We start from the raw sequence: 11,464 nt of genomic DNA, 5'->3' as shown, positions 1-11,464 counted from the left end.
GAGGCCAAGGAGGGTCCGGTCCTCTGTGTGAGCTGGACTTGCGTGGGTCAGACAGAGTGGGGCCAAGCTAAGGAGAGAGCAGGGGCCCGAGCTGAGCTGGGGAGCAGAGCTGGGCCAGCCAGCAGAGCCAGAGACACAGCCCAGGGAGAGCAGACCTGCAGCCACTGAGCCAGAGAAGCAGCCCAGGGGGCTGGAGGCAGAGCAGCAGCATCAGTGCTGAGGCAGAGTGGAGCCAGAGCTAGAACAGTCGAGCTGGAGCAGTCTGGAGCTAGGAGTGGTGAGCAACTGGGGCCAGCCGTGGGGGACCCTGGGCAAAGGGCCCAGCGCAGACTGGGAGAGGGATCTTAACCTGACAGGGCTGAAGCTGAGAAGAAGGGTCCCAGCACCCAAAGCCTGGAGGTGCGTGGCCACCACCAGATAGAATATCAGGGTTGGAAGGGACCTCAGGAGGTCATCTAGTCCAACCCCCTGCTCAAAGCAGGACCAATCCCCAATTTTTGCCCCAGATCCCTAAATGGCCCCCTCAGGGATTGAATTCACAGTCATGGGTTTAGCAGGCAAATGCTCAACCACTGAGCTATTCCTCCGCCCCAACCCACAGTATCCCTGCAGCACAACCAGGGCCTGAGAAGGAGGCCTGGGACCTACAAGGAACAGACTGTGAACTGCCCTGACATCCAGAGACACTCTTTGTGATGTTCCCTGTCACAGAGTAGGGTGACGTGTTTTCCTTTCATCTTTTCCATTTTTCCTTATTCTTTTTAAAAATAATTGTTGATTAAATAACTTGCATTTGCTTTAAATTGTAGGAAATGATCTGTGGGTCAGGGAAGCATCCAGTGCAGAGAGTGTACCTCGCAGTGGGGACACCCTAGCCCCTGTCCTAGGTGACCACATCAGGGTTGGGGGGTCGAGCCCCCCAGGAATCCTGGGCCCAGCCTTGTTGGGGTTACGAGGACTCTGCCAGGCAGGAGAGTGGAAGAGGAGTCCTCAAGGGCGGGGAGGCCTCTGGGTAAAGGAAGTGGGAGCGAGGACTCAGATCCTTCCACTAGCCCACTTCACTGGGGTAGTGCAGAAGCCAGGAAAGTTCCCCACAATAGCGGGGCCATTCCCCCGCTTACACATAATCATACATTCAGTCTAGCCACGCAGGACTAGTTGACGCTAAAAAGGCTGTGCCAGCATATCTGTACTGGCAGAGCCTCCTAGTGGAGCTGTGGTGAATAGCGACCTAAGGAGCTTTTGCTGGTATAGGTAACCCACCTCCCCAGTGCTTTGCACAGTGGCAGTATCATAGCCAATGAGGTTAATCCGAGGCGCGATTATTGCTAATTGAAAACTTTTCCCAATACCCCGCCATGACGACTTGGAATATAGTCGGCATTGGCAATTTTTGACAGTCTCTACCAATGATTAAGCGATTCCGGTAAAAGGTCTCTTCTGTCAGCATCTGCACAGGATTTTCCACACACAGAGCAACAGAGTTACGCTGGCAAACCTTTGCGATGTAGACCTGGCCTCTCTGACACACACGCTTTATGCACACGCATGTTTTACATCCCGCTGTGCATTTCCTCACGCAGACGTGCATGCACCTTATACACACATGCGTGCACTCTGCACAGACGCACTGGGCAGACACACTGTATACATATTCTCTGTCCCTCTCACACACACGCGCATAACTCTGTTTATCTGTACTTGACTGGCCCGACAAGCTACACATACAAATAACTATTAAACAGTGAGCACAAGGACAAATTGGCTGGTGATCACAAACACACAGAGAAACATGCATAGCCATACTCAGTGTGATGGGGGTGTTCATGCCACACCGCACCTGAAAGGGTTAAGGTATTTGGGATGGATCTAATTAACCTGCTAGGCTGCACCTGGGGGACAACCAGGCTGGCTAAGCAAGTGCTGCAGAGCAGGTGCAGGCTAGGCTTGTACAAAGCCAGTAAGCTGAGAACAGAAAGGGGCTGCAGGGGAAGTAGTCTGCAGTCACTCTCTGGGAGGAGGGACTTCAGGCTGGAAAACCTAGGGAGGAGGGAGCCAGAAGATAGAGCAGAGAAGGCCCACAGGAAAGCACCCAGGGAAACAGAAACAGGGTCTGAGATTGAGCAGACTGTAGTTGCTGGACATAGGGGTTCCTGGGCTGGAACCCAGAGCAGTGAGTGGGCCCGGGTTCCCCTACCAGCTACTGGGAAAGTGGCACCGGACCTAACCAGGGATTGGAGCCTGTCTGGAGCGGCATGAGGTCAGCTGATCCACTGGCACTGTGATACCCCCAGGAGGGGAAACACAGAGAGTGGCCGGGATGGAGGGTCAAGTCCCGAAGAGGCAGCACGCTGAGAGTGAGAGGAGCCGTGGGGACAGTACATGACAGAAGAAGTGCCAGACTAACAGTCTGTGCAGCCAGGAGGAGGTGCCCTCACGATGTGTAGGCATACATATCTATCTACAGACACACGGAGAGCCAGACAAAAACCCGTACCCATACACATGCCAATTCATAACCCGCAGCCACCCACACCTCTGCAGGACTCATCCCCTCCCACTGCGGACAGCAGGGACATGCACGTACACACATACATTCACACTCTCTCTCTCTCTCACACACACACACACACACACACAGGCTCATTCTCTCCAGCAGGTGTGGCAGGGATACACACACGCACACACACTCATGGCTGGTACCATTTCTGGTCTGGTCCCCAGAAGGAGCAGCCATGTTCTATCCTAACCTCCTATCAGTGATCCCAGGGCACTGCATCTTGCTGTGATGTCATGATCCTTGGGATACCCTCCTCCACCCCCCATGAGCTCTTTGTACTTCCCAGGATTGGAGGCAGGGCTGGGGGGCAGGCAGGACAGTGAAACCGAGATGCAGAATTCAAAATGGGCTCATGCAAAGAATGTAACTAAAGCGACTTACTGTGGGTGGGGGCTGGGAATCCTGGGGGTTAATTCTCAGATTTTCCCTGGTACAAAACTTCCCCTGCCCATCTGAAAGAGCAGGCAGCACCCTGGTGAGATGCAAACCTCACAATGCCTGGTTTCCAAGGCCAGGGCGTTTCCCGCTGAGCTATGGAGCCAGCTGTCAGAGAAGAGGCAGAGGCAAAGAGAGACACAGACTCAGTGATGTTTTGCAGTGATTTCCCCTGGGCTCCCAGCCAGGGCTCTCCCTGGCAAATTCCCCAGTCTGGGCTGGGCTGCAAGGCCAATTAGATTGCCCACAAGCTTGTGGCTGGCTGACAATGGGTAGAATGCTAGATATACACACGTGCAATCACTCTCACGCATGCTATGGAAGGCAGCCGCTGTCGGCAGCATGGAGACTCACCATTGTCCTCCCCATGGGACAGCCTCCGGGAACAAGGCACTGCACTTTAGCTCCATGTAGCTAGATGAAGTGAACCCCAGGTGGGGGCATCGGGCTGACCTTGGCCAGCTACATGGAGGTGAAATGTACGTGGGCTTCGTCGCCAGGAGGATCGCAGACCTAGTTTGGCTTTGTTTACCCTGGTGAAGAGTCACAGGCTGCATGTTGCTCGTCTCCACCCAGGGATCATGCAGTCCTTTGTGTGGCGGCGTGTCCACCTGAACCCCAACTACAGCTCCCACTTGGGGGGGGGGAGGGGGAGGAGGGGGCAGGTGGGCGGGGGACTGTTGGAAATGCAGCCCAGCAACTGCCGGAGAGGCTGGGAGCAGCTTGGCAGAAGCTCCTTCGTAGCCAGCTGGGAAGAAGCTGTGAGGACATGATGAGAACAGAGGGTCAGGGACCTGGGGAAGACCCTGATGGGCAGGGACAGGAAAGTGGCAGGAGCCCAGAGGAAGGGCCTGGGTCCCCCTAGCTCTCCCCAGACCCAGGGGAGAAGGGCAGGCTGCCAGGGACACCAAAGACGAGCCCCGGATGGGGGCCTCCTTGGCATTGGGGTCACCAGACATGGGGTTTCCCTGTGGTTTGGGCTGGACTCTGGATTACCCTGAAAGGGGCGAGAGCTGAGAGCAACCTGGCTGGAAGAGCAGGTCACAGCTGCCAAGGGGCCCCCACCTTGCTGGTCCGTCAGCAGGGTTGGAGTGGGGAGAAGCGTCCGGCTGCAAGGGGGCATCCAAACGGTGAGTCTCTTTTCCCTGGGGGTACCTGCCGGGGAAGTCCCCCAAGCCCTGGAGAAGCATTCCAGCTCCCAGCAGGCTCTGGGGTCTGGGGAGTTTCCTTGGGCCAATCAGCAGCTGGAGATGGGCGTGGTGGGGGGAGCACAGGCTGGAGGACGGGAGGCATTGGGGAGGTGGGAAGTTGGGGAACCGCAGGCCGAGGGAGGGCGGAGCTCAGTCAGGGTTCCCAGCAGTGGGAGAGGTGGTTGTGGGGGGAGTTTACCCCTTTCCCCTGGGAGCCCTGTGAATCAGGAGACCTCACATGACACGCCCCGGAAAGAATCACACCACAGCGAAGTGCTGTGCTGGGAGCCGGGCCAGGTAACTAGCCCAATCAACGGTTCTGTGGCTTCGTGCTTGGAGCCCAGTCCTTAGCCACCCGGCGTTGTGAGTTCAGATTTCACTCAGGTCTTGTCTTTAAGAGAATTAACTAAAAGTCCCTTTCACCCTAGGACACTTCCCAGGGTACCCAGGGTTGTGAGGTGCCTCACCGCCGCCCCACACCCTTTACATGAGGCCAGCTTGTCGGGAAAGCACCAACCTCTAAAAACACAAGCGGTAACTTGCAGGCCTCGTTCTCTCCACAGGTGAGCTGTCGGCACTCGCCCAGCCTCCAGCCCTCTGGAGCACCCAGCCCTGTTCCATCAGGCGCTCGGAGTGTGTGGGTTTGTGGTTCCCAAAGGATCGTCACTGAGATCCGTAGTGCGAACAAGAATGAGTTGATGACCACTGAATAGAGGGTCAAGTGACAAGAGTCAGAATACTGGGGACACAAAGGGTGACGTATAAGACAAATCATAAGGTGCTTTCTAGAGACTAAACTCAACAAACAAAGCTTTCCCCTGCCGCCTACAAGTTCTTATTCCCAAGATCTTTCCCCAGTAGTTTCAACCAGGGTAATCATGACCCCATCTCAGAAACCCAAGCCCTCCAGCAGCTTGTCCTGCAGGAATAACTGGGGGGTCCACTGCCCTTCCTAGGCATAAGTTCCAGAAGTTCGTTGTCTTACCCCTAATGAGGAGTGCTGTTAACACTTACTGGTAATTTCCTCTCTTTGAAGATTTCACAATCCTTTGTGAGCATTCGGCTCAGACGTGCGGGTGGATCTCCACTATGCACTGTATGGGACTCAGGGTTCATGTGACCAGCCAGAGAGAGAGAGAGATGCTTCTCTTCCTTGCAGCCTGTCAGGAGAATGTGGATCGCTCTTTGGGAGCCTGTCTTAACTCACAAACCTAGAAAACATAATTTTTAGCAGAGATACATGACTCCTTAAATCTTCCCCAGGCATATGGCTTGCAATGATTCACAGGGCCAGTCTGATGCAGGCTTTTATTACAGACCCTGGCATGACATTTTCTGATGAACTAGAATGTAAATCCCAGACCCAGGGATTCCTGTAACCCATATGCCCTCTGCCAATTGGTGTCACAAGGTCCCTGGGTCACACTGTAGGTGATTTTATATTCACATTGGGCCACGCCCCAAGCAAAGATTCTGGCCCTAAATGTGTTTTTAATCTAATCTACTGATAACACTAATAACTACCAAAGGCTGTAGGCCCCTCGTCTCTGCCCACTTCCTTCCCTCCTCTGAAGTTTGCTTCTGTTCTTTATCTTACTTTATTTTTTCAGTTTCTCTGTATGTAAAACAAAGATAAGGTGGAATAAGATTTAAAACCGATTGGATTTTTATAAATTTGGTTTGTTGGCAAACTGTAAAACAAACGCTTGACATATTTTAATCATTTATATGATCTATAATCAAATGTTTCAAGTGTAGTAAAGGTCAGGTACCAAATAGTTACCACATTATGAGAAGTTTATATATGTAGTTTGCTATTGTGTGTGTGTGTGTGTGTTTGTAATTAAAATTTAATAGGGAAAAACGCTGATGATTAACTAATTAATTATCTACTTTATTAATATTCCTACAGGGAGCTGCCCCAGGGACTTCCCCCAGCTCCTGAATAGAAATTGCCCCCACAGAGCAGGAGCTGGAATCTCCCCATGTGACATTTGAATGCCGCTCCCAGCTGGTTTTTGGCAATGAATGGCTGATGGAGAGCGGAGCTGTGGTCTGTCTACAGGAGATGATGATGATGAATTCGCACCAGCAGGTGGCACAAAAGATCCATCAGCTGTGCAAAGGAGAGTGCTATGTGGTGACAATTGGAGGTGAGGTGCTGGCTGCAGGCATTTTGTTACAAGGCTTGTTGGGCTAAGAGCTATGGGGGGGAGAGAGGTCAGGGTTCAAATCCTGGATGAGCCCATTTTTTGGCAAATTGTGCTGTCAAGAAGACAATTATTACTGAAGTTGCAAACTGGTTTATAGTAGAACCTCAGAGTTACGGACTGACCACTCAACCACATACTTCATCTGGAACCAGAAATACGCAATCAGGAAGTCGCAAAGAACAAGAAAAACAAAAAAAATAAAAATAAAAAAAAAGGACAAATACAGTACAGTGCTGTGTTAGACGTAAACTACTAAACAAATAAAGGGAAAACAACATTTTTCTTCTGAATAGTAAATTTTCAAAACTGTATTAAATCAATGTTCAGTTTTAAATTTTTGAAAGAACAACTATAACTTTTTGTTCAGAGTTACGAACATTTAGAGTTATGAACAATCTCTGTTCCCGTATCTTTGAGGTCCTACTGTAATACAAATTGTAAAAATCTATCCATCCAAACAACCTGTTTTCAATGTAGCTAAATGTGAAGTCACACCTCCAGGAAGAGACCATGAGGGCTATACTGATAGGATGTGGGACTCTACCCTGGGAAGCAGTGCCTTTGAAAAAGATTTGGGGGTCATGGTAGATAGTTAGCTGAACAGGAGCTCGCAGAGTGATGATGTAGCTGAAAGGGCTAATCGGACCCTGGGATGCATGAATAGTGGAATCTTGAGTAAGAGAAGAGAGATTAATTGGCCTCTGTATTGGGCACTGGCGCAACTGCTGCTGGAATGTCATGTCCAGTTCTGGCATCAACAATTGAAGAAGGATGCTGATAATTTGGAGAGGGTTCAGAGAAGAGCCATGAGAAAGATTAAAGACCAGAAAACATGCTGTATAGTGATAGACTCAAAGGAGCTCAATCTATTTATCTGAACAAAGAGAAGGGGTGACTTGAGCACAGTCTATAAGTACCTACATGGGGAATAAATATGTGATACCGGACTCTTCAGTCTAGCAGATAACGTGATTCAATGGCTGGAAGAAGAAGCTAGACAAATTGAGAAGGAAGTAAGATGTACATTTTTGTCAGTGAGGATAATTTAGCATTGGAACAATTTACCAAGGGTTGTGGTGGATTCTCCATTACTGGCTGTCTTCACATCAAGATTGAGTGTTTTTCTAGAAAATCTACTCAAGTTCAAACAGGAATTAATCCAGGGCAGTTCTCTGGCCTCTTTTTTACAGGAGGTCAGGCTAGATCAGTGGTTTTCAAACAATTTTCTGGCGACCCAGTTGAAGAAAATTGTTGATGCCCACGACCCAACGGAGCTGGGGATGAGGGGTTTGGGGAGAGGCTCAGGGATGGGACAGAGGGTTGGGGTGCAGGGTGAGGGCTGAGGGGTGGGGCTTGGAATGAGGAATTCAGGGTGTGGGAGGGGGTTGTGGGCTGGGGCAGGGCGTGCAGGAGAGGGTCAGAGCTCTGGGCTGGGGCCAGGGATGAGGGGTCTGGGGTGCAGGAAGGGCCTCCAAGTTTTGGGGGCTCAAGACTGGGGCAGGGGATTGGGGTGCAGGCTTACCTCAGGTGGTTCCCAATCATCAGCGCAGTGAGGGTGCTAAGGCAGGCTTCCTGCCTGTCCTGGCACTGCAGACTGTGCTGCGCCCCGGAAGTGGCCAGCAGCAGGTGCGGTTCCTAGGTGGAGGTGCGCAAGCGGCTCCACATGTCTCTCTCCCGAAGGCACTGCCCCCCCAGCTCCCATTGGCTGGGAACCGGTGCTGGGGGTGGGGGCAGCGCACGGAGCCCCATGACCCCCCACCTAGGAGCTGGACCTGCTGTTGGCTGCTTCTGGGGCGCAGTGTGGTGTCAGAACAGGTAGGGACTAGCCTGCCTTAGCCGGGCAGCTCTGCCGACGGGACTTTTAATCGCCCGGTTGGCGGTGCTGACCAGAGCCGCCGTGACCCAGTGCCTTACATTCCACGACCCAGTACTGGGTCACGACTTGCAGTTTGAAAACCACTGGACTAGATGATCACAACAGATGGTTCTGGCCTTGGAATCTATGAATCCATCCTTCCTGCCTCATGCACACCCATAGATCTATCTAAATCCATACACATCTAATTGTCTATCTATCTTAATTCATCTCTTTCTTCCTGCCTATCTGAAATTGCCTCTCCCACCACACAAAGAGGTACCTGAGTCTGTGTTGTTGTATCTCTCCATCTTTTAGGGTAGCTGTGTATCACTCACATATTCTGCAGTTGGCTAATGGCAAACAGAGATGAGCACAAGAGAACTGGAGTTGCCACAAGAGAATAGACCCTGGGTCCATCTAGCTTGGGAACCCATCATGGCTGTTGGCCTGGTCCAGCATAGGTGGGTGCAAGTTCTCCCCTTGTGGGCAGTTCTCTGGATGGTCTCCCTTATACTGATGTTGGGAGGAGAGCAGTTTGCACTGCATTAAAAAAGAGCGGATGAAGATTCGGGAATTCTAGGTTTAATTCCAAGCTCTTGATGGGACGTGGGGTCTAGTGGGTTAGAGCAGGCCCAGAAGTGGAAGTCAGGACACCGGGGTTCTGTTCCCAAGACTGGGATGAAAGGTTGAGATGGGGCTTGAAAACACAGACAATCTCATTGGAAAACCACAACACATTTCCAGCACTCTTGAAGTGTTCAGCAGCTTACATCTTTGCTATCCCCAGTGTGACTGCGTTGGGGTGGACTAGGCCCAAAGCCCCCTGCTGGAGGCCTCAGAGTCCTACCACACCCATCCCAGGAAAGAAGCAGTGGAGAGGTCATCCAGGTAGGCTAGAGTGGCTGTAGAGTTAGCAGCCAATCAGAGAGGCTTCAGGGAGCAGCCAATGAGGGCCCAGCAGGCTGAAATAAAAGGAACTGCAGGGCCATAGTGAGCACAGTTTGCTTGCAGGGACTGGGGCAGGGGTCTCAAACTCAATTTATGTTAGGGCCAGTGCCAGTCTTCAAATCCTCCCAGCAGGCCAATAATGCCATTGAAGATGGTGTTCAGAAAAGAAAACGGGGGGAGGGATAGCTCAGTGGTTTGAGCTTTGGCCTCCTAAATCCAGGATTGTGAGCTCAATCCTTGAGGGGGCCATTTAGAGATCTGGGGAATTGGGGATTGCTCCTGCTTTGAGCAGCCGGTTGGACTAGATGACCTCCTGAGGTCCCTTCCAATTCTATGATTCTATTTTTTTTCCGAATTTCTTAGAAATAATAAAACTATCATACAAAGTTATTCTTTGCCTGCCAGAGAGTTTTTAGTGTTTGCCAGACATCTGATGTGCAGCAAGGTGTGCATCAGATAGTTGTGTTTGGTATTTTGACTTGTTTATATTAATTATGGAAAAAAGTGACACTGCTTCCATGGCTGACTTTGCCCGGCAACTAATGATGCTGCTTCCATGGCTGAGTGTGCCCAGCAACTAGCGATGGTATCTCTGTCCCTCTCTCCAAGCCAATGGGAGCTGCGGGGGGCGGCACCTGCAGCAGACAGAGCCAGCAGCGTGGCTGCATCGGTCTCTCCTCTGCGGGCCACAGTGGGAAGGTTCTCGGGCTGCAGATGGCCCACATGCCGGAACTTTGAGACCCCTGGACTGGGGGAACAAGAGGAGTTCCTGGCTGGCTGCAGGAGCTGAAAGGGCCTGGATAGATCAGTCTTCTAGCAGGGACCACGAAGCAAGTGGTGCTCCTGGGTGGCTGCAAGGGCTAAATCAGATAGTTGCTGGCAGGAATCAGGGAAATGAGGGAATAGCTTCTGACTGGCTGCCAGGACTGACTACCGGGGAAATGGTCCAGGGAAATACAGTTAGTTAAAGGGATGTGGCACGTGGTTGGTACTTAGAGGGTCCCTAGGGTGGGAACCGGAGTACTGGGTGAGCCTGGGTCCCCACCCCCAACAAGGTGGTGTAGACAGGCCTGGGGAAGGGACTGTGTGAAACTGTGACCTCGGAAGGGGGCTGAACTCAGACTGACCCAGCTGGAAAACTGGGGTCAAAGGACTAAAGGGCAGGTGAAGAGCTCTCAGGGAGAAAGGCTTGGGGTGCTGTTTCACCCCAAAGCAGGAATATTCACATGTAAGCTGGCCAACTAGGGTACTGAGGCCTTGTTGGTCAGACTGAGGACCAGAGCTTGGGGAAGACTACAGAGATGTTGGAGCCTGCGGAGGGCTACAGGACATTACTGAAGGTTTTGAGATAGGTCTGGTTGGACAGTGTACCCCAGAAGGGAGGGGCAGTGTAGGCAGTTTGGCCAGAGGACTGAGTGACTAAAGACCTGCCAAGAGATCCGTCGGCTGGAGGGGGTGCTTGCGAGAGGTGGGTGGCGCCCTGCTGAAAAGAACTGAGAGATTGCGGTCACCATTGTCCAGAGACGGGGGCACTAGCGAGAGGCAGATGCCGACCCTTTTGCAGTGACATGGTAATTGCTTTGCAGGTTTCAGGTTTTATTGAGTTTAGGGAGCACAGAGAATGGCAGGCAGGAAACAAATGTTCAAAACTGATGAAGAGAACAATGATAAACATAACACTTAACATGACGAACGTGAGGATTATACATTCTTAGACTGAATACACAACACCAGCAGCGTGAAACTGGCTGATAGTTCTTAATGAAAGGACACAGTTTGAGATGGCTGCTATTTGTCACAGAGGGGAAATGACATAGGGGCAGCAGAAGGTGGGGATGGTGGCAAGGGGCAGCTATACTGTATAATGGGCACTGGGGCAGCAGAGGGTGAGGGATGGGGAAGGGATGGCTATACTGTATAATGGGAACCTGGGGGCAGCAGAGGATGGGGATGTGAAAGGAGCGGCTATACTGTATAATGGGCACTAGGGGGCAGCAGATGATGGGGGTGGGAAAGGGGCAGCTATACTGTATAATGGGCACTGGGGGCAGCAGATGATGGGGGTGGAAAAGGGGCGGCTATACTGTATAATGGGCACGAGGGGCAGCAGAGGGTGGGGGCGGGGAAGGGGCGGCTATCCTGTGTAATGGGCACTAGGGAGCAGCAGTGTGTGATCAGGACATTTCAGTCCAAGATCCCTGCATCAGAAGAGGCAGCACCAGAATCCAAGGGAATTGGGAGTCACCTCCTCATCTTCCCG

The 11,464-nt window shown here is 51.9% G+C and overlaps 1 pseudogene; it reads left to right on the top strand.

The window, feature by feature from the left end:
• The first annotated feature begins 1,271 nt into the window (after window positions 1-1,271).
• On the top strand, window positions 1,272-1,421 carry LOC144273938 (U4 spliceosomal RNA; annotated as a pseudogene).
• The last annotated feature ends 10,043 nt before the right edge of the window (window positions 1,422-11,464 follow it).

This window comes from Eretmochelys imbricata, chromosome 13, assembly GCF_965152235.1.
Source record: "Eretmochelys imbricata isolate rEreImb1 chromosome 13, rEreImb1.hap1, whole genome shotgun sequence".
Taxonomy (NCBI): Eukaryota; Metazoa; Chordata; order Testudines; family Cheloniidae; genus Eretmochelys; species Eretmochelys imbricata.
Note: the sequence above shows the minus strand (reverse complement) of the source record. Positions and strands in the feature narration are given on the sequence as shown.